This window comes from Aethalodelphis obliquidens, unplaced genomic scaffold (genome assembly GCF_003676395.1).
Source record: "Aethalodelphis obliquidens isolate GAN/ISIS:26980383/991018 unplaced genomic scaffold, ASM367639v1 scaffold40, whole genome shotgun sequence".
NCBI classification, from domain to species: Eukaryota; Metazoa; Chordata; class Mammalia; order Artiodactyla; family Delphinidae; genus Aethalodelphis; species Aethalodelphis obliquidens.
In genome coordinates this window covers 18,071,664-18,092,875 of record NW_020837984.1, presented here as the reverse complement: position 1 = coordinate 18,092,875, position 21,212 = coordinate 18,071,664, and the positions used below count along the sequence as shown (strand labels likewise).

General features: G+C 37.9%; 1 protein-coding gene across 12 annotated transcripts in view; it reads right to left on the bottom strand.

The window, feature by feature from the left end:
* The window catches only part of ALMS1 (ALMS1 centrosome and basal body associated protein), a 230,018-nt gene that overhangs the window by 14,591 nt on the left and 194,215 nt on the right, over positions 1–21,212 (bottom strand). The window lies entirely within an intron of this gene.

Sequence of the window (21,212 nt, the reverse complement as noted above, 5' to 3'; positions counted from 1 at the left end):
AAAAGATAAGCATTGCAAACTGCAGGGTTTAATAATGATGACCTGTAAAATTCTAGCATGGATCACAAATTTGATAATTTGCAAGCATTTAGAGGTTAAAGAAAAGATGAGAAAATTTTAGCCAAGGTTCATTAAGGCTGGCAGAATAAGCCCTGCCGGGTTAGCCTTGTTTTTCCTAGTCGACATGGTCACAACTAGATTTGAATAAAACAACAAAATTTCTCATTATGTACTTGAGGGCAAGATGGAGTTATAGGGGTTGAAGGATAAGTTGGTGGAACCAGCTTTCCCATATAATGCACATCTGGGAGGGCCGAAAGTGCTGTCAGGATCCCAAATAATAACAGGCATGATAGGCCAAATCAAACAAGGGATAATTGTCAGGCCCTACACATCAGGCAGAAGGAATAGCAGCAACTCTGAGGCAGTAGAAAAAGCTCTGAGTCGGGTGTCCAAAGACCTAAACTAGTCTCAGATCTTCCCTTTACTAGCTGTCTCTACTTGAGCAAGCCATAATCTCTGTGCCAGTTTCCCCATCTAGAAAAGGGAACACCTAAATTTCTGAAATTATAGAAGTGTTACAAAGAACAAATGATTTAGATTAAAAAATGTAAAAAGCTACTAATATAAAACTATGAGACTATGATGATGTTAAATCAATATGTATGAAAGGGTGGTGAGGAAGATCTGACTGGCAATCCACTATAATTTTTCTGCAGCTGTTTTTTTAAAAAAAAGAGAGAGAACACTTTATGCACTAAAATGGACTTTCAATATAGACTGTCAAGTACAAAAAACAAAGTTTGCTGCCATTTTTGTGAAAAGGGAAGAAAACATATGCAGTTACTTGCTTTTTATGTATAAAATATCTGTGAAAGAACAGAACCCAGATTGGAAAGGAAGAAGTAAAACTTTTTATTTGCAGATGACATGATGCTATCAGTAGAAAATACTAAGGAATCCCCAAAGTATTAGAACTAATAATAAGTTTAGCCAGATTGCAGAATAAAAGATCAACAAGATAAAAAAATCAGTTGTATTTCTATATTCTAGCAACGTGCAATCTGAAAATAAAATTAAGCAAAGAAAATCAGGGAATAAATTTATCAACATAAGTGCAAGGCTTGCACACCAAAAACTATATAACATTGGTGGGAGAAATTAAAGGTTTAAATAAATTGTGAGACATTACACATACGTAATTTAAAAATGGACAACAGCTTTGAATAGACATTTCACCAAAGAAGATATAACAGTGGCCAATAAACATATGAAAAGATGTTCAACATTATCAGTCATTAGGGAAATACAAATTAAAATCACAATGAGATACTACTTCACACCCACTAGGATGGCTATAATAAGAAAGATGGGCAGTACTAAGTGTTGACAAGGAAGTGGAGAAACTGGAAACTTCACAAACTGCTGCTGAGAATGTAAAATGGTACAGATACTTTGGAAAACACTTTGGCATTTTCTTAAAAGCTAAACATAAACTTACCATATGACCCAGCAATTCCAGTCCTACGTATATATGCAAAAGAAATGAAAACATATGTCCACACAAAAACTTTTACAAAAATGTTCATAGCAGCATGATTCACATTATCCAGAAAAAAAAAAATCAAACAATCCAAATGTCCAACAACTGGCAACTGGATAAACAAAATGTGGTAGAGCCATACAATGGAATACTAACCAGTAATAAAAAGGGGTACTGATACATACTATATAACAAGGATGAATCTTGAAAACATCATGCTAAGAAGCTAGATGCAGAAGACTAGATATTATATAATTCTTTTTACATGAAACGTGCAGAAAAGGAAAAAGGCAGATTGGAGGTTGTCTGGGGCTGGGAATGTGGATTGATTGCAAACAGGTATAAGGGACTTTACTGGGTGACAGAAGTGTTCTAAAACTGGATTGTGGTGATGATTGCACAGCTCTGTAAATTTACTAAAAAGAATTGAATTGTATACTTAAAATGGATGTACTTTATGGTATGTAAATTATACTTCGAAAAAGTGTTTTAAAAATCTCTGTAAAGATTTGCAAGAACAAGTAACACTGAGTAGCTCTGGAAAGGAAAGATGGGTGCCTGGGAACGGGAGAGGGAAGACACTTTATCAAACACTCTTTTATATATTTTTAATTTTGTACCATGTATTATCAGTTTAAGAAATGAGAACAAACAAAACAAAAACTTATAAGGAAGGGTGTGGCAATAAAGGTTTAATGGTTTTGGTGAGTTCAGTAGGGGTAAAACATATGTTAGGCCATAGAAATATTCTAGCTTACAGAAAGGAAGATGATAAATTCTCTGTCACCACCTGAAGCACAACATGCTTAGTTCAAAGGGACATGCTTAAAAACAGGATGCCAACAAATAGACCCAGAAGCTGTCAACTTAGGAAAGGGGAGTAGAAAGGATGACCTGTGAGAAATGGTTCAAAGAGTGAAGACCTGAGGGAAAATACTTCAGGGAAGGAAGTGGGGACCTGAGAGGTAGAAGATTAGATCTCTTTTCTGTGCCTTCAGAGAGCAGAACTGGAAGCAGAGCCAGGAAATCTAGTACAGGCAGATTTTAGATCTTCTGAAGTTTTAAAACCTTTGCCAACTGGAGCCTTAGACAAATGAAACAAGTTGCCAATGAGCGGTAAGTGAGTGGTGGAGCTGTTGAAGCAGAGGCTGGAGCACCCTGGGGAGCAGAGGCAGCAGAAGTGTTGATGGTCCCTTCCAAGAACGAGTCTGAGAACCTCTGGCACTTCCAAAGTACATGGTATGCACCACTGGGTGTAAAGCACACACGTTTACGTCGGATTAAATGAGGAGCCTTGGTGTGTGTGTTTCTGCTTCTAGTTTCAATCTTTTTGATTAAGTTCATTCCTGCCTATAAAACGGTAAACATTTAAAAATAGAAAATAGTCTAAAAATAAATTCTTTCTCAACAAAATGTATCTAGTTAGCCCTCTAGGATGGTGAAAATCAAAAGGACAGACAAAAACAAGTGTTTTCAAGGATGTGGAGAAATGGGAACCTTCATACATTGCTGCTAGGAATGCAAAATGGTAACAATACTTTTCATAAGTCTGGTAGTTCCTCAAATGGTTAAATATAGAGTTACCATATTATCCAGAATATATCCATTCGTGGGCATATGCCCAAAAGAAATGTAAAATACGTCCACACAAAAACTTGTACATGGATGTTCACAGCAGCTTTGTTAATAGTAGCCCAAAACTGGAAGAAATCCAAATATCCATTAACTGATGAACAGATAAGTAAAATATGTATATTCATACAATGGAATATTTGGCTATAAAAAGGAATGAATACATGCTACAATGTAGATGAACTCTGAAAATATTAAGTGAAAGAAGCCAGTCACAAAAGATCCATTTACATGAAATGTCCAGAATAAAGAAATCTATAGAGACAGAAAGCAGATTAGTAACCACAGCCGGAGCAGGGGCTGGGGCAGGGGTGGGAAATTGGGAGAAATGAGTGCCTGCTAATGTATATAGGGTGCTTATGGTAGGTGTTGAAAATGTCTTAAAATTAAATTGGGGTGACGGTTGCACAACTCTCTGAATATACTAAAACACACTTAACTGTACACTTTAAATAGGTGACTTTTATGGTATGTTAAAGATCTCAAGAAAGCTGTAACAATGTGTTTATTCATGTACGCAAACTGAAATACATGTAGATTATGAAGCCTTATTTGGAGAAAAAAGGTTCTCGTGCTCTCTGTTCTTATATCTTCTGTTACTGAATCAGGGGTACAAGAACAATGGAAGGTGACCAACAGCGTCATTTCCATTTAACAGTGGACAGTCCTAACAAAAATGTGGGCGCTGGGTATGGTACGTATGGTTCAGCGCTACACACACTACAGCTAGCGCTAAGTGCAAACCGTCAGAACTATGCCGTCACGCTCTTTTGACTTCCACAGATTCAATCAATAACCACAATTCACAGGCCTGCACCGTGCCTGACAATTTGTGCTGAGGACCCACCATAGGATAGAACATAATTGCTACTGAATTCATTTACAGATGCTGTCGTTAAACCACAACAATCCACTTTCCTTAGTCCGTGGGAGAGTCTCAGGCATTTCCTCTAATGATCTCATCGTCCCTTAGCGCCTGGATGTGAATCAACCCACCCAGTTCTCTGCAACTGGGCTTACACATAAAGACTTGTGACTACAAGTCAACTCACATTATCAGCTACCATGGTTTAAGCTTTCTGTTGCAGAGAGTCTTAAAAGGAGATACACACTGGCTGGCTTCTTCTGTTTTAATTTCTATTATTGTGAGAGTAAACTCACCTGTTAATGCCTTACTACAACTGGGGAAAAAGTAACTGCCGCCATCTCAGAGATGTTTCAGGCTTTACATAGTACTTTTTAGTTTAATTAAAATCTACGTGAAATTCATTCCCATATTCATTGATCAGACAAACCATCATAGAGACCCAGAAAAAAAAAAGATTTTCAATTAAATAATGACTTTTTAGGTGGAAACTGAGCTTAGGAAAACATATCAAATATAGGAAAAAGGCTATATTTTCTTACATCACCTTATACAGCTATTCTTCATGTATGAAGATTGTTATTGCTGACCTTCTGCCGGCAAGGTGCCTGCTGAAAGATGCTTTTCTTTCAGAAAAATGGGTTTATGCTAATTTATAACCACTAAAGTTTAGGACCAGAGATACACATTGATAAGACAGTCAAAATTAGAAATACAGTCGATGGCACCAAAAGACAGTCTTTTCTTGTGAAAAGTTTTTAGATATGCACGGATCAAACTGGCAACTGGAGTTTCAATACTAAAACTTACTAGCCAGTCTGCCCCCAAAATAACATTTTGATGTAGATTTAATTCTGAGAGGCAAGATTAGAACTTATAAAAGCAGGAACTAAGGTGATAACTGTCTATTATTCACCATCAGAAAATCAGAACTGGTCAATTATTTCTGCAAGTATGGTAGATGATAACTCTAATATATCCTCCCCCTCAAATCAAAAGTGCATTGTGCCTGCAGAATGGTCCTCAGAAAATTTCTTTTCATACATGAATGAGTAAAGATTGCAGAGACATAACGAATCTGAGTAATGCCAAAATTCAAAGTATGGCCATGAGACTGTATAGTTAAAATGTAATGGAAGTACTTGTCATTAGAACCAAGGTCAAGAAACTAACAGGATGGTAAGGTTTCCCAGATAATGGCTGGGTTTGGGGTAGAAAAGAAAGAAAATCAAGAGCTAAAGTCCTCAATTAATATACAGGAAAAACTGGAAGGTTAGCAAATGATCATTAAAATCTTGTAGAGGGTGGTAGAGCTAGATGACATAAGTCCCAAAGGATTTTCTATCAGGTTTGAAAAATTATGGTCTGGAAGTGACCCTCTCACTCTCTTTTCTTCTCTGCATTCTCTGAAATCTTTCCTCTTAGCTTTAGTATTTATGAGGATTATGATCACCTTTTTTACATGGATGGCTCTAAAATCTTTATTCCAATCATGACATACTCATGAGATCATATGTATCTATGTTTTTAGATATTTTCACTTGGATGTTTTGATCTAACTTCAAGTTTAATAAATAAAACTCGTTCATATTTCAGTCAGAATTAGTTTCCTCTTCCAATCTCTCCATTTTGATAAGGTGTTTGCATAGTATTTTAGTTGCTTTGGGTAGAAATTTCAAAAGAACCACGGCTATTAATTACCAAGTCCAAGTGATTAGAGTCCAGTTTAGTTTCTTCTCATAAATTAACTTATGAATATGACTTTATTTAAAAATCTCTACTGACAATTAGATAAACATTTGGCAATAAAATTATATCTAGACACACAAAATAAATTCCATGTGGATTAAGTGTTTAAATGCATTGCCCCCCACCTTAAATAAGTATTAAAAAAATAGGGGAGAATACTTTTTTATAATCTTGTGGTTGGGGACATCTTTCTTAGCATGGAAAAAAGAAATAAAGAAGTTGAGTACACAGCAATGCTATTACACTATTAATACAATATAAACAATGCTCAAGAATTAATAAGAAAAATTCTTCAGAGAAAAATGGGCAAAGGATATAAGCAGCTAATTCTCAAAACAAGAAATGTAAAGAGCAATCTCTGAAACCTAATATTTAAAAACTGCAATTTAAAGCAATGAGTTTTTTTACACATCAGATTAGCAAATATTAAAAAGACTGATACTACCCATAGTTGGCAAAGGAATGAAGAAACACATTCTCTCATACTTCTGGTGGGCATATATATTTGTACAAAATTTCTGGAGGGCACATAGTTAGAGGTGGGGAGGTCTATAGATTACTGACAGTCTTTTAAATTTCTATTATTAATGATCTACTTAGGATTTAAAACTTCTTGGCCAATTCTGTTTATATTTTCTTAGAAAATCACCCATCTAATTTAGGTTTTAAAATATATCAGGCTAAAGTTGCATACAGTAATCCTTTAAAAAAAAAATCACTTCTTTGACTGTGGTTATACCCTTCCATACTATTAGTGTTGATCCTTTTCCTCATGGTCAGAATAACCAGAGATTTGGTCTATTTTTTCTTTTTTTTTTTTGAAAGAACTAGATCTTGGTTATATCGATCAATTCTGGGGACTGATTTATAGAATGCTTACTTGAGTTTGTTGAACTAAATATCATTTAATACATTTTCCTCTAAATATAGATTTAGTCACATCCCGTAAGTTCTGGATATGTGCTTTTACTCTCATTAATGAAAAAAAATTCTATAATCTCAATTCTTAGTTCTCCTATAGCCCAAAAGTTTAGAATGTTTTAAAATATTTAAGGAAAGAGTTGTAGTTGTTAGATTCCAACCTTATTGTATTGTGGTTAAAGAATATAAGCTTAGTTACAAATGTTCTACTTTGGGGATTTATCAACATTTTGCCTAAATGTACAGTTAATTTTTGTATATATTCCATGGGCATTTGGAACAACTGTGGATGCTGTGTTTTGGGAATAAAGTTTTATACAGATACTTTAAATCAAACTTCTTAATACTGCTATTAAAATCTTCCATATCTTTTATCTGTTATATGTCAAAATCTGATAAAAACAATGAAAATATCCCATTCTTGTACTTTTGTCACGTTGTATATTGTAATTATGTCTGGATGAACATATGAATGCACTCTGGTGGAAAGCACAGCAGTAATTTTGGAAGTCTCTGAAAGACTCTTTCTTCCCTTGGAAATTACAGAGTGGAGATAGGGTAGATTCTCAAGACAAGTAACATTTAATTAAAAATGACCAAAAAACCCTACCTTTCCATGGTATAGAAACTTGTATTTCTTATCTGGCAAAACTATAAATTACTGGCAGAAAGGTGGAAGTATAGGAATTTTCATGCATTGCAGGTAGGAATATAGACTGGAAATTAATTTGGTACTAATGTAGAAAATTAAGTATACATATAGCTTATGATCCAAGATTTCCACTTCTGGGTCTGTGCAACAAAGGTAGTCTCACAAGGTCCATAAGGCAATATGGACAAGGATGTGCACTGCTAGTGTTTTGCATTGTTGGGAATTGACAGCGACCTGGGTGTCCATTACAGGGAAAGCGCATAGGTAAATTGGTAGATGCACTCAATGGAGTACTATGCAATGATCAGAAACCTGAATTATATGTATGTGTAGCAATGTGATGAATGTTAAAAATACAATGCTTAGCGAAAATAACAAAAATAATGATATACCTTTTATATAAACTGAAAATACATGACAAACACAGAATACATATTTTGTAAGAACTCTTGTAAGCCAAAAGATACTTACATAACAAGGCCAGTTCCGATGGGAGGGCAGGAATGAGGATTGGCTATGGGAATGAAATTTTAAAAAGAGAAGCCATGGATGCCTTAGGGACCAGGAGAAGATGGCCAAAGAGTAAGACGCAGAGATCACCTTCCTCCCCACAGATACATCAGAAATACATCGACACGTGGAACTGCTCCTATCCTATAGAACACCCACTGAATGCTGGCATAAGACCTCAGACCCCCCAAAAGGCAAGAAACTCCCCACGTACCTGGGTAGGGCAAAAGAAAAAACAGAGACAAAATAATAGGGACGGGACCTGCACCAGTGGGAGGGAGCTGTGAAGGAGGAAAGGTTTCCACACACTAGGAAGCCCCTTTGCGGGCGGAGACTGCGGGTGGCGGAGGGGGGAAGCTTCAGAGCCACGGAGGAGAGCACAGCAACAGCGGTGTGGAGGGCAAAGCGGGGAGATTCCCGCACAGAGGATCGGTGCCGACCATCACTCACCAGCCCGAGAGGCTTGTCTGCTCACCCGCCGGGGCGGGTGGGGGCTGGGAGCTGAGGCTTGGGCTTCGGAGCTTAGATCGCAGGGAGAGGACTGGGGTTGGCAGAGTGAACACAGCCTGAAGGGGTTAGTGCGCCACGGCTAGCCGGGAGGGAGTCCAGGAAAAGTCTGCAGCTGACGAAGAGACAAGAGACTTTTTCTTGCCTCTTTGTTTCCAGTGCGCGACGAGAGGGGATTAAGCGCACCGCTTAAAGGAGCTCCAGAGACAGGCGCGAGCCACGGCTATCAGCGTGGGCCCCAGAGACGGGCATGAGATGCTAAGGCTGCTGCTGCAGCCACCAAAAAGCCTGTGTGCGAACACAGGTCACTATCCCCACCTCCCCTCCCGGGAGCTTCTGCAGCCCGCCACTGCCAGGGTCCCGTGATCCAGGGACAACTTCCCCGGGAGAACACATGGCACGCCTCAGGCTGGTGCAACGTCATACCGGCCTCTGCAGCTGCAGGCTCTCCCCGCACTCGTACCCCTCCCCCAGCCCCAGACTGAGTGAGCCAGAGCCCCCGAATCAGGTGCTCCTTTAACCCCATCCTGTCTGAGTGAAGAACAGATGCCCTCAGGCGACCTACACGCAGAGGTGGGGCCAAATCCAAAGCTGAACCCCGGGAGCTGTGTGAACAAAGAAGAGAAAGGGAAATCTCTCCCAGCAGCCTCAGAAGCAACGGATTAAACCTCCACAATCAACTTGATGTACCCTGCATCTGTGGAATACCTGAATAGACAATGAATCATCCCAAATTGAGGAGGTGGACTTTGGGAGCAAGATAGATTATTTTTCCCCCTTTTACTCTTATTGTGAGTGTGTATGTGTATGCTTCTGTGTGAGATTTTGTCTGTATAGCTTTGCTTTCACCATTTGTCCTTGGATTCTGTCCATCCGTTATTTTTCTTAATTTTTTTGTTTTACTTTTTAAACTTTTTTTGCAATTATTTTTTACTTTTTATTTTAATAACTTTATTTTATTTTATCCTACTTTATTAGATTCTATTTGATTTTGTCCCCTTTCTATCTATTTTTTCTCCCTTTTATTCTGAGCTGGGTGGATGAAAGGCTCTTGGTGCTCAAGTCAGAGTCAGTGCTGTGCCTCTGAGGTGGGAGAGCCAACTTCAGGACACTGGTCCACAAGACACCTCACAGCTCCATGTAAAATCAAACCACAAAAATCTCCCAGAGATCTCCATCTCAACACCAAGACCCAGCTTCACTCAATGACCAGCAAGCTACAGTGCTGGACACCCTATGCCAAACAACTAGCAAGACAGGAACACAGCCCCATCAATTAGCAGAGAGGCTGCCTAAAATCATAATAAGGCCACAGACACCCCAAAACACACCACCAGACGTGGACCTGCCCACCGGAAAACAAGATCCAGCCTCATCCACCAGAACATAGGCACTAGGCCCCTCCACCAGGAAACCTACACAACGCACTGAACCAACCTTAGCCACTGGGGACAGACACCAAAATCAACGGGAACTACGAACCTGCAGCCTGCGAAAAGGAGACCCCAAACACAGTAAGATAAGCAAAACGAGAAGACAGAAAAAAAAAAGCAGATGAAGGAGCAAGGTAAAAACCCACCAGACCTAACAAATGAAGAGGAAATAGGCAGTCTACCTGAAAAAGAATTCAGAATAATGATAGTAAAGATGATCCAAAGTCTTGGAATGGAATAGAGAAAAGGCAAGAAACATTTACCAAGGACCTAGAAGAACTAAAGAGGAAACAAGCAATGATGAACAACACAATAAATGAAATTAAAAATACTCTAGAAGGGATCAATAGCAGAATAACTGAGGCAGAAGAATGGATAAGTGACCTGGAAGACAAAATAGTGGAAATAACCACTGCAGAGCAAAAGAAAAAAGGATGAAAAGAACTGAGGACAGTCTCAGAGACCTCTGGGACCACATTAAACGCACCAACATTAGAATTATACGGGTCCCAGAAGAAGAAGAGAAAAACAAAGGGACTGAGAAAATATTTGAAGAGATTATAGTTGAAAACTTCCCTACTATGGGAACGGATATAGTTAATCAAGTTCAGGAAGCACAAAGGGTCCCATACACGATAAACCCAAGGAGAAACACGCCAAGACACATATAAATCAAACTATCAAAATTTAAATACAAAGAAAATATATTAAAAGCAGCAAGGGAAAAACAACAAATAACACACAAGGGAATCCCCATAAGGTTAACAGCTGATCTTTCAGCAGAAACTCTGCAAGCCACAAAAAAGTGGCAGGACATATTTAAAGTGAGGAAGGGGCTTCCCTGGTGGCGCAGTGGTTGAGAGTCCGCCTGCCGATGCAGGGGGCATGGGTTCGTGCCCCGATCCAGGAAGATCCCACATGCCGTGGAGCGGCTGGGCCTGTGAGCCATGGCCGCTGAGCCTGCGCATCTGGAGCCTGTGCTCCGCAACGGGAGAGGCCACAGCAGTGAGAGACCCGCATACCACAAAAAATAAAATAGAATAAAGAAATAAAGTGATGGAGAAAAACCTACAACAAAGATTACTCTACCCAGCAAGGATCTCATTTAGATTTGATGGAGAAATTAAAACCTTTACAGACAAGCAAAGCTGAGAGAGTTCAGCACCACCAAACCAGCTTTACAACAAATGCTAAAGGAACTTCGCTAGGCAAGAAACACAAGAGAAGGAAAAGATCTACAATAACAAACCCAAAACAATTAAGAAAATGGGAAGAGGAACATATATATCGATAATTACCTTAAATGTAAATAGATTAAATGCTCCCACCAAAAGTCACAGACTGCCTGAATGGATACAAAAACAAGACCTGTATATATGCTGTCTACAAAAGACCCATTTCAGACCTAGCGACATATACAGACTGAAAGTGAGGGGATGGAAACAGATATTCCATGAAAATTGAAATCAGAAGAAAGCTGGAGTAGCAATTCTCATATCAGACAAAATAGACTTTAAAATAAAGACTATTACAAGAGACAAAGGAGGACACTACATAATGATCAAGGGATCGATCCAAGAAAAAGATATAACAATTGTAAATATTTATGCACCCAACATAGGAGCACCTCAATACATAAGGCAAATACTAACAGCCATAAAAGGGGAAATCGACGGTAACACATTCATAGTAGGGGACTTTAACACCCCACTTTCACCAATGGACAGATCATCCAAAATGAAAATAAATAAGGAAACACAAGCCTTAAATGATACATTAAACAAGATGGACTTAATTGATATTTATAGAACATTCCATCCAAAAACAACAGAATACACATTTTTCTGAGGCGCTCATGGAACATTCTCCAGGATAGATCATATCTTGGGTCACAAAATCTACCCTTGGTAAATTTAAGAAAATTGAAATTGTATCAAGTATCTTTTCCGACCACAATGCTATGAGACTAGATATCAATTACAGGAAAAGATGTGTAAAAAATACAAACACATGGAGGCTAAACAATACACTACTTAATAACCAAGTGATCACTGAAGATATCAAAGAGGAAATGAAAAAATACCTAGAAACAAATGACAATGGAGACATGAGGACCTAAAACCGACAGGATGCAGCAAAAGCAGTTCTAAGAGGGAAGTTTATAGCAATACAATCCTACCTTAAGAAACAGGAAACATCTCGAATAAACAACCTAATCTTGCACCTAAAGCAATTAGAGAAAGAACAAAAAACCCTCCCAAAGTTAGCAGAAGGAAAGAAATCATAAAGATCAGATCAGAAATAAATGAAAAAGAAATGAAGGAAACGATAGCAAAGATCAATAAAACTAAAAGCTGGTTTTTGAGAAGATAAACAAAATTGATAAACCATTAGCTAGACTCATCAAGAAAAAAAGGGAGAAGACTCAAATCAATAGAATTAGAAACGAAAAAGAGGAAGTAACAACTGACACTGCAGAAATACAAAGGATCATGAGAGATTACTACAAGCAACTCTATGCCAATAAAATGGACAACCTGGAAGAAATGGACAAATTCTTAGAAATGCACAACCTGCCAAGACTGAATCAGGCAGAAATAGAAAATATGAACAGACCAATCACAAGCACTGAAGTTGAAACTGTGATTAAAAATCTTCCAACAAACAAAAGCCCAGGACCAGAGGGCTTCACAGGTGAATTCTATCAAACATTTAGAGAAGAGCTAACACCTATCCTTCTCAAACTCTTCCAGAGTATAGCAGAGGGAGGAACACTCCCAAACTCATTCTATGAGGCCACCATCACCCTGATACCAAAACCAGACAAGGATGCCACAGAGAAGGAAAACTACAGGCCAATATCACTGATGAACATAGATGCAAAAATCCTCAACAAAATACTAGCAAACAGAATCCAACAGCACATTAAAAGGATCATACACCATGATCAAGCAGGGTTTATTCCAGGAATGCAAGGATTTTTCAATATACGCAAATCAATCAACGTGCAACACCATATTAACAAATTGAAGGAGGAAAACCATATGATCATCTCAATAGATGCAGAGAAAGTTTTTGACAAAATTCAACACCCATTTATGATAAAAACCCTGCAGAAAGTAGGCATAGAGGGAACTTTCCTCAACATAATAAAGGCCATATATGACAAACCCACAGCCAACATCATCCTCAATGGTGAGAAACTGAAACCATTTCCACTAAGATCAGGAACAAGATAAGGTTGCCCACTCTTACCACTCTTATTAAACATAGTTTTGGAAGTTTTAGCCACAGCAATCAGAGAAGAAAAGGAAATAAAAGGAATCGAAATCGGAAAAGAAGTAAAGCTGTCACTGTTTGCAGATGACATGATAGTATACATAGAGAATCCTAAAGATGCTACCAGAAAACTACTAGAGCTAATCAATGAATTTGGTAGAGTAGCAGGATACAAAATTAATGCACAGAAATCTCTGGCATTCCTACACACTAATGATGAAAAATCTGAAAGTGAAATTAAAAAAACACTCCCATTTACCACTGCAACAAAACGATTAAAATATCTAGGAATAAACCTACCTTAGGAGACAAAAAACCTGTATGTGGAAAATTATAAGACACGGATGAAAGAAATTAAAGATGATACAAATAGATGGAGAGATATACCATGTTCTTGGATTGGAAGAATCAACATTGTGAAAATGACTCTACTACCCAAAGCAATGTACAGATTCAATGCAATCTCTATCAAACTACCACTGGCATTTTTCACAGAAGTAGAATAAAAAAATTTCACAATTTGTATGGAAACACAAAAGACCCCGAATAGCCAAAGCAATCTTGAGAATGAAAAATGGAGCTGGAGGAATCAGGCTCCCTGACTTCAGACTATACTACAAAGCTACAATAATCAAGACAGTATGGTACTGGCACAAAAACAGAAATATAGATCAATGGAACAGGATAGAAAGCCCAGAGATAAACCCACACACACATGGACACCTTATCTTTGATAAAGAAGGCAAGAATATACAGTGGAGAAAAGACAGCCTCTTCAATAAGTGGTGCTGGGAAAACTGGACAGGTACATGTAAAAGTATGAAATTTGAACATTCTCTAACACCATACACAAAAATAAATTCAAAATGGGTTAAAGACCTAAATGTAAGGACAGACACTATCAAACTCTTAGAGGAAAACATAGGCAGAACACTCTATGACATAAATCACAGCAAGATCCTTTTTGACCCCCCTCCTAGAGAAATGGAAATAAAAACAAAAATAAACAAATGGGACCTAATGAAACTTAAAAGCTTTTGCAAAGCAAAGGAAACCATAAGACAAAAGACACCCCTCAGCATGGGAGAAAATATTTGCAAATGAAGCAACTGACAAAGGATTAATCTCCAAAATTTACAAGAAGCTCATGCAGCTCAATAACAAAAAAAGAAACACCCAAACCAAAAATGGGCAGAAGACCTAAATAGACATTTCTCCCAGAAGATATACAGATTGCCAACACACACGAAAGAATATTCAACATCATTTATCATTAGAGAAATGCAAATCAAAACTACAATGAGATATCATCTCACACCAGTCAGAATGGCCATCAGCAAAAAATCTACAAATAATAAATGATGGAGAGGGTGTGGAGAAGAGAGAACACTCTTGCACTGCTGGTGGGAATGCAAATTGATACAGCCACTATGGAGAACAGTATGGAGGTTCCTTAAAAAACTACAAATAGAACACCCATACGACCCAACAATCCCACTACTGGGCATATACCCTGAGAAAACCATAATTCAAAAAGAGTCATGTACCAAAATGTTCATTGCAGCTCTATTTACAATAGCCAGGACATGGAAGCGACCTAAGTGTCCATCGACAGATGAATGGATAAAGAAGATGTGGCACATATATACAATGGAATATTACTCAGCCATAAAAAGAAATGAAATTGAGTTATTTGTAGTGAGGTGGATAGACCTAGAGTCTGTCATACAGAGTGAATTAAGTCAGAAAGAGAAAAACAAATACCGTATGCTAACACATATATATGGAACTTAAGGAAAAAATAAAAAGGTCATGAAGAACCTAGGGGTAGGACGGGAATAAAGACAAAGACACATGCCTACTAGAGAATGGACTTGAGGATACGGGGAGGGGGAAGGGTAAGCTGTGACAAAGTGAGAGAGTGGCATGGACATATATACACTACCAAACGTAAAATAGATAGCTAGTGGGAAGCAGCCACATAGCACAGGGAGATCAGCTCGGTGGTTTGTGACCACCTAGAGGGGTGGGATAGGGAGGGTGGGAGGGAGGGAGATGCAAGAGGGAAGAAATATGGGAACATATGTATAACTGAGTTACTTTGTTATAAAGCAGAAACTAACACAGCATTGTAAAGCAATTATAGTCCAATGAAAATATTTTAAAAAATTAACTTTATCTTAACATAGAAACTGTGTATTAATTCTATTCTATCACTCTGCTTCTAGAAGGATTTGTTATGACTAGATTGGAGTTTCAAACAGGTACTTTAGGCAGAAACTAGAACACAATGAAAAGCTTGAGAATTCTCTCTTCCAGCTCATAACTAATATTTTATGTTTGATCAGTCTGGCTGAGGTCACTTTTTAATTAATGTCACAAAGAAATTTTTCTGATTTCATATTAGAAAAGACGTGCTTCTTGTTTAAAACAAACATGAAAAATTAAAAAGAAAAAATGTATAATCCCATAATCTTAAAGTAATCTGCTAATATTTAATTTTGTTCCAGTCATATAAATACATGTAAATATCATATCTTGCTTTTTACCTCTTAGCATATAATGAAATTTATCCTTGGGTTCCAAGATACTGCTTTTGGCTGTTGTTTCCCTCCATATATGTGTGATTGTGAAGAGTAATATAAAATTAGACTGCTTTATAAAAATGTAAGAAACACTGGTAAACATTTAATTAAATATTACTAAAGCTCTCATTTTATTCTCTCATGGAGGTCTCTTTGTTTGGTAGTTAGCTTGTGTTGTTCATTTGCCCCACTGCTGAAAATGTGGGCAACTGGAAATAATGAGAGGTCAAAAATACAGAGAAATCATTCATCTTCAGCTTTTTCTCCATAAACAAAAACTGAATAAATATGACCTCTTTTGTACTGACAGCAGTAAACTATCCCTTTTCTTTGATCTGAATATACATCCAGACATTGAGAGAAAAAGATGGGAAAGGGAGGGGGAACGAGAGAAAAAACAGGGAGAGAGAGAAAGAGCACAGACACAAACACAGCAAGAACATGAGAGAAAGAGAGGAGAAAAGGAATAACCAGAAAAACAAGAGAGATACACAGCAGAGACAGTGAGACAAGAGACAGCATGGGGTGGGGTGGAGGAGAGCACAAGTGCACAGAATGTGGGTGCACAGAGGTAGAGAGAAAGAACACAGAAGCAGACAGGGTGCAAAGATACTGTAATAAGACAAAAGCATGAACTATAGAGCCTGGGGACAGCCTGCACAGACACAGCAGAGAGAGGCACAGAAAGAATGAGTCAAAGAAAGAGTAGGTGTAATCAAAGGAAGAAGGGAAGAACAAGCAGGCAGTTGCACTTATTCCCTTATATTGACTCTTAACCCCTCAAATGTACATGTCCTAGGTACACATGTTCAGGAAAAAAAAGCATTAGCGTATCTAAGGAAACCTGGGTTAAAGATAAGATAGGCAGTTCAAAAAAGAAGAAATACGGTCGATAAACACACAAAAGAAACTAAAAACTCCGTATGATTAAAGAAATGTGGATCAGGATAGATACCATATTTCTGCCCTATGTGGCAAATATTAACAAGAATGCTATTGGCAGGTACTGACCAAAATATTATTACACATTACTGGTGAACGAATAATTGAATCAACATTTCAGAAGGACAATTTAGTAGTGTGGATTAAACATTTTTAATGTGCACAATTGGTAACCCAGAAATCCATGTTTAGAAATGTTTCTCAAGGAAATTGAAAAATTCAGAAAGATGTAACAAGACTACCCATTGAAGTGCAGATTATGATAAAGAGAAATTCAAAAACAAACTTAAATATGTGTCATTAGGAACTAACTATTATATTTATACAATGAAACCCATAAAGCTATTAACAATGACTACATAAATCTTTATTTACTGCATAGAAAAATGTCTATGATATACTAAGTGCAGAGCTTCAAAACAATATACATAGGATGATTTCATTTTTTTGGACTGTTGTTTCTCTCCATATACGAACATGATTGTGAAGACTGATATGAGATCAGCCTGTTTTATAAAAGTGTAAGAAACACTGGTAAACATTTAATTAAACATTAATAAAGCTCTCATTTTATGCTCTCATGGAGTTCTTCATTTGATATTTAGCTTCATTAGATTGCAGACCTAATAAAATAGATCCAAGATAGGCAGTAGGTATGTGAATCAGAAAATATAAACCTCGAAGCTTATCTATAATGTTAATCATGACTATTTCAGGATGGTGAGAATTATGGGTGGTTTCCAAGGTCTTTATATTTTATATATTATCTAAACTCTTTATATTTAGTTATCTTTTTACTTTTATACTCAAAAGTAATAAAATATCTTTTTTGACAAAAGTATTTAGTAATAAAGAGACGAGAGAGATGTAAAGTGTAGAAGCATCAACCGCAGGCCAAGTCCCTCACTCCACAGGCTATGATAAGGAAAGACATAAGCATCGTTCTAGCTGAGAGGAATGAGCCTACAGAAAAGGAAGAAATCGAATATAAAAGAGAGAGAGGAAACAAAACTGAGAAAACAGATAATGGATTTTAGAAAACATGACAGCACAGAGACCTTAATGAACCTTTTCTTTCATAACTGAAAGACACAAACAAAAAGTATCAAAAAGTTTTAAAAAACAGGGCATCCCTGGTGGCACAGTGGTTAAGAATCTGCCTGCCAAGGCAGGGGACATGGGTTCGAGCCCTGGTCAGGGAAGATCCCACATGCCGTGGAGCAACTAAGACTGTGTGCCACAGCTACTGAGCCTGAGCTCTAGAGCCCACGAGCCATAACTACTGAGCCCACGTGCCACAACTACTGAAGCCCATATGCCTAGAGCCCGTGTTCCACAACAAGAGAAGGCACCGCAATGAGAAGCCTGTGTACCACAAGAGTAGCCCCCACTCGCCACAACCAGAGAAAGCCCGTACACAAAGACCCAACGCAGCCAAAATAACTAAATAAATCAACAAATTTATTAAAAAAGTAAAAAAAAATTCAGAATCTAGGGAACAGACTCAACTCACGCCACAAAATTCCAGAAATAATATCTGAAGAAACAACTGGGAATAAATATAAGGAGCCACCACAAAGCTCTTCCTACACAAAGGACCATATAGAAGGGTAAAAGGTGAGTCAACAATTCAAACTACCCCACTGGTATCTCAGAAAAGGGACTGAGGTAATAAGTGGCCCAGGAGAAAGGTAAATGTCCCAATTGGAGACATGTTCCCTGTGAAAATAGCTCCTTATGCCCTTGCCAGAATGGTTTACTGTATGCCAGCTTTGGCCAGGAAGAAGTCAGAAAAAGGGATGGGAAATAACTTTTTAAGTCTAAATATCTTAGTTTTATTACTAAGATTTGCTAGAAAAAAATAAGGCCTCAGTCATATCACTGCCTACACAACAATGCTATGAAAACAGCTACCAGGTGACTTTACAGTAGTGTAATAGCAAAACCCCAAGAGCATGTCCTATAGAACAAGATACTTTCCTCACCTCCACACTTGATAAGGTGGCCATCAATTTATGAGTTTGAAAACAATGGCAGAGAAAAATGTCACCTACTGTAGCTGTCCAGAGTTCTAGAATCAATTACTATCTTTCTGCCTTTCCCAAACTCTGAGGGGCAAAAGAAATACAAGCCATACACAATCAGCCTTCAAGTTCATGTCCTAGGAAGGGGACTCAAGCAGTATCTTGTAAATAGGTAATAAGGTCATCAAATGTGATCAAATAAATGGTTGTGATCAAATAAATGGTTTCCACAGAACCGTTTTGAGACAAAGGTAATCTGAAAACAAAAGAAAAGGATTTATGAAAATATTCTATAGCATTAAAGTAGAAGAAAGGGGGCTTCCCTGGTGGCGCAGTGGTTAAGAATCTGCCTGCCAATGCAGGGGACATGGGTTCAAGCCCTGGTCCAGGAAGATCCCATATGCCACGGAGCAACAAAGCCAGGGTGCCACAATTACTGAGCCTGTGCTCTAGAGCCTGCGAGCCACAACTACTGAGCTCACACTCCACAACTACTGCAGCCTGCGTGCCTAGAGCCTGTGCTCCACAACAAGAGGAGCCACGGCGAGGGCTTCCCTGGTGGCGCAGTGGTTGAGAGTCCGCCTGCCGATGCAGGGGACATGGGTTCGTGCCCCGGTCCAGGAAGATCCCACATGCCGCGGAGTGTCTGGGCCTGTGAGCCATGGCCGCGGAGCCTGCGCGTCCAGAGCCTGTTGCTCCGCAACGGGAGAGGCCACAACAGTGAGAGGCCCACGTACCGGAAATAAAAAAAAAAAGAAAAAAAAAAAAAAAGAAAAAAGAGGAGCCACGGCAATGAGAAGCTCGTGCACCACAATGAAGAGTAGCCCCCGCTCACCACAACTAGAGAAAGTCTGGGCGCAGCAATGAAGACCCAATGCAGCCAAAGATAAATAAATAAAATAAATAAATTTATAAACAAAAAAGTGGAAGAAAGGAAGGAAAAAAAGAAGGGAAAGAGAAAGAATTTATTTTGCCAGAAGGTTTACCCATTTTAGTCAATAAAGAATTTGTACTCTCACTCTAGAGAAAATTTAAAAAGAACATGGACTTAATAAAATGGATCCAAGATAAGCTCAGACAATAGAGGGAGACTAAAAGGTAGTTGACAAATTAACATACTTCATCAAAAAATTAACGAATGTCTGCCATGTGTTGGGAAACCAAGGACAGGTACCAAAGGAAAAAAAATGACAGAAATGAACGGAGACATAGACAATTCAATAGTAATAGCTGGAGACTGCAATATTACACTTGCAAAATGGACAGAAAAACTCGACAGACCAATAAGGAAATAGAAGGCTTGAACAACACTACAATCCAACTAGACCTAAAGACATATACATAATACTCCAACCAACAGAAGCAGAATACACATTCTTCTGAGGGCACATATAATGTTCTCCAGGAGAGACCATATGCTAGGCCATAAAACAAGTCACAATACATTTACAAATTATACAAAGTATGTTTTCTGACCACAATGGAATGAAACTAGAAATCAATAAGGAAATTTGGGAAATTCAAAAATATAGAGAAATAAATGACACACTCTTAACTACCAATGTTCAAAGAAGAAATCACAAGGGCAATTAGAAAATACTCTGAGATGAATGAAAATGAGAGCAAAGCATACCCAAACTTATGGGATGCAGTGAAGGCAGAGCTTACAGAAATTTGTATCTGTAAATGTCCATATTAAAAGAAGAAAGATTTTGAAACTATAACCTCACCTTCAACCTTAAGAAACCAGAAAAAGAAGACCAAATAAAACCTAAAGCAGGCAAAATGAAGGAAATTATATAGATTAGAATGAAAATAAATGAATCAGAGAATCAAAAAAACAGAAAAATCAAAGAAATCAAAAGTTGGTTCTTTGAAAAGGTCAACAAAAATGGACAAATTTTTAGCTAGAACTTACCAAAGGGAAAAAGGGGAAAACTCAAATCATTTAAATTAAGAATGAACCAGGGGATGTTACTACCAATCACACAGAAATTAAAAAGGATCATAAGGGAATATTATGAACAATTACATGTCAACAAATTAGGTCACCTAGATGAAATAGACAAATTCCTAGAAAAACGACCTACCCAAACTGACTCAAGCAAAAATAGAAAATCTGAACAGACCTATAATAAGGACAGAGGCTGAGTCAGTAATCAGAAAACACCCCCCAAAGAAAAGCCCAGGCCCAAACTGGTGAATTCTAAAAAACATTTAAAGTAGAATTAACAACAACCATTCATAAACTCAAAAAACAACATCATCAAAACAGAATGAGAAGAAGGATCACTTCCCAATTCATTCTATAAGGAGAATATTACCCTGATAAAAAAGGCAAAGATACAGTAAAACTACAGACCAATACTCCTTATGAATATAGAAGGAAAATCCACAACAAAATACTAGCAAACTGAATCCAGCAACACAGAAGAGGGATTATACATCAAAACCAAGAGGAATTTATCCCAGGAAGGCAAAGTTGGTTCAATATATGATTATCAATCAACGTAACACACCATATTCATAAAGAAAACATAGGATCATTTCATTATACATAGAAAAAGCAC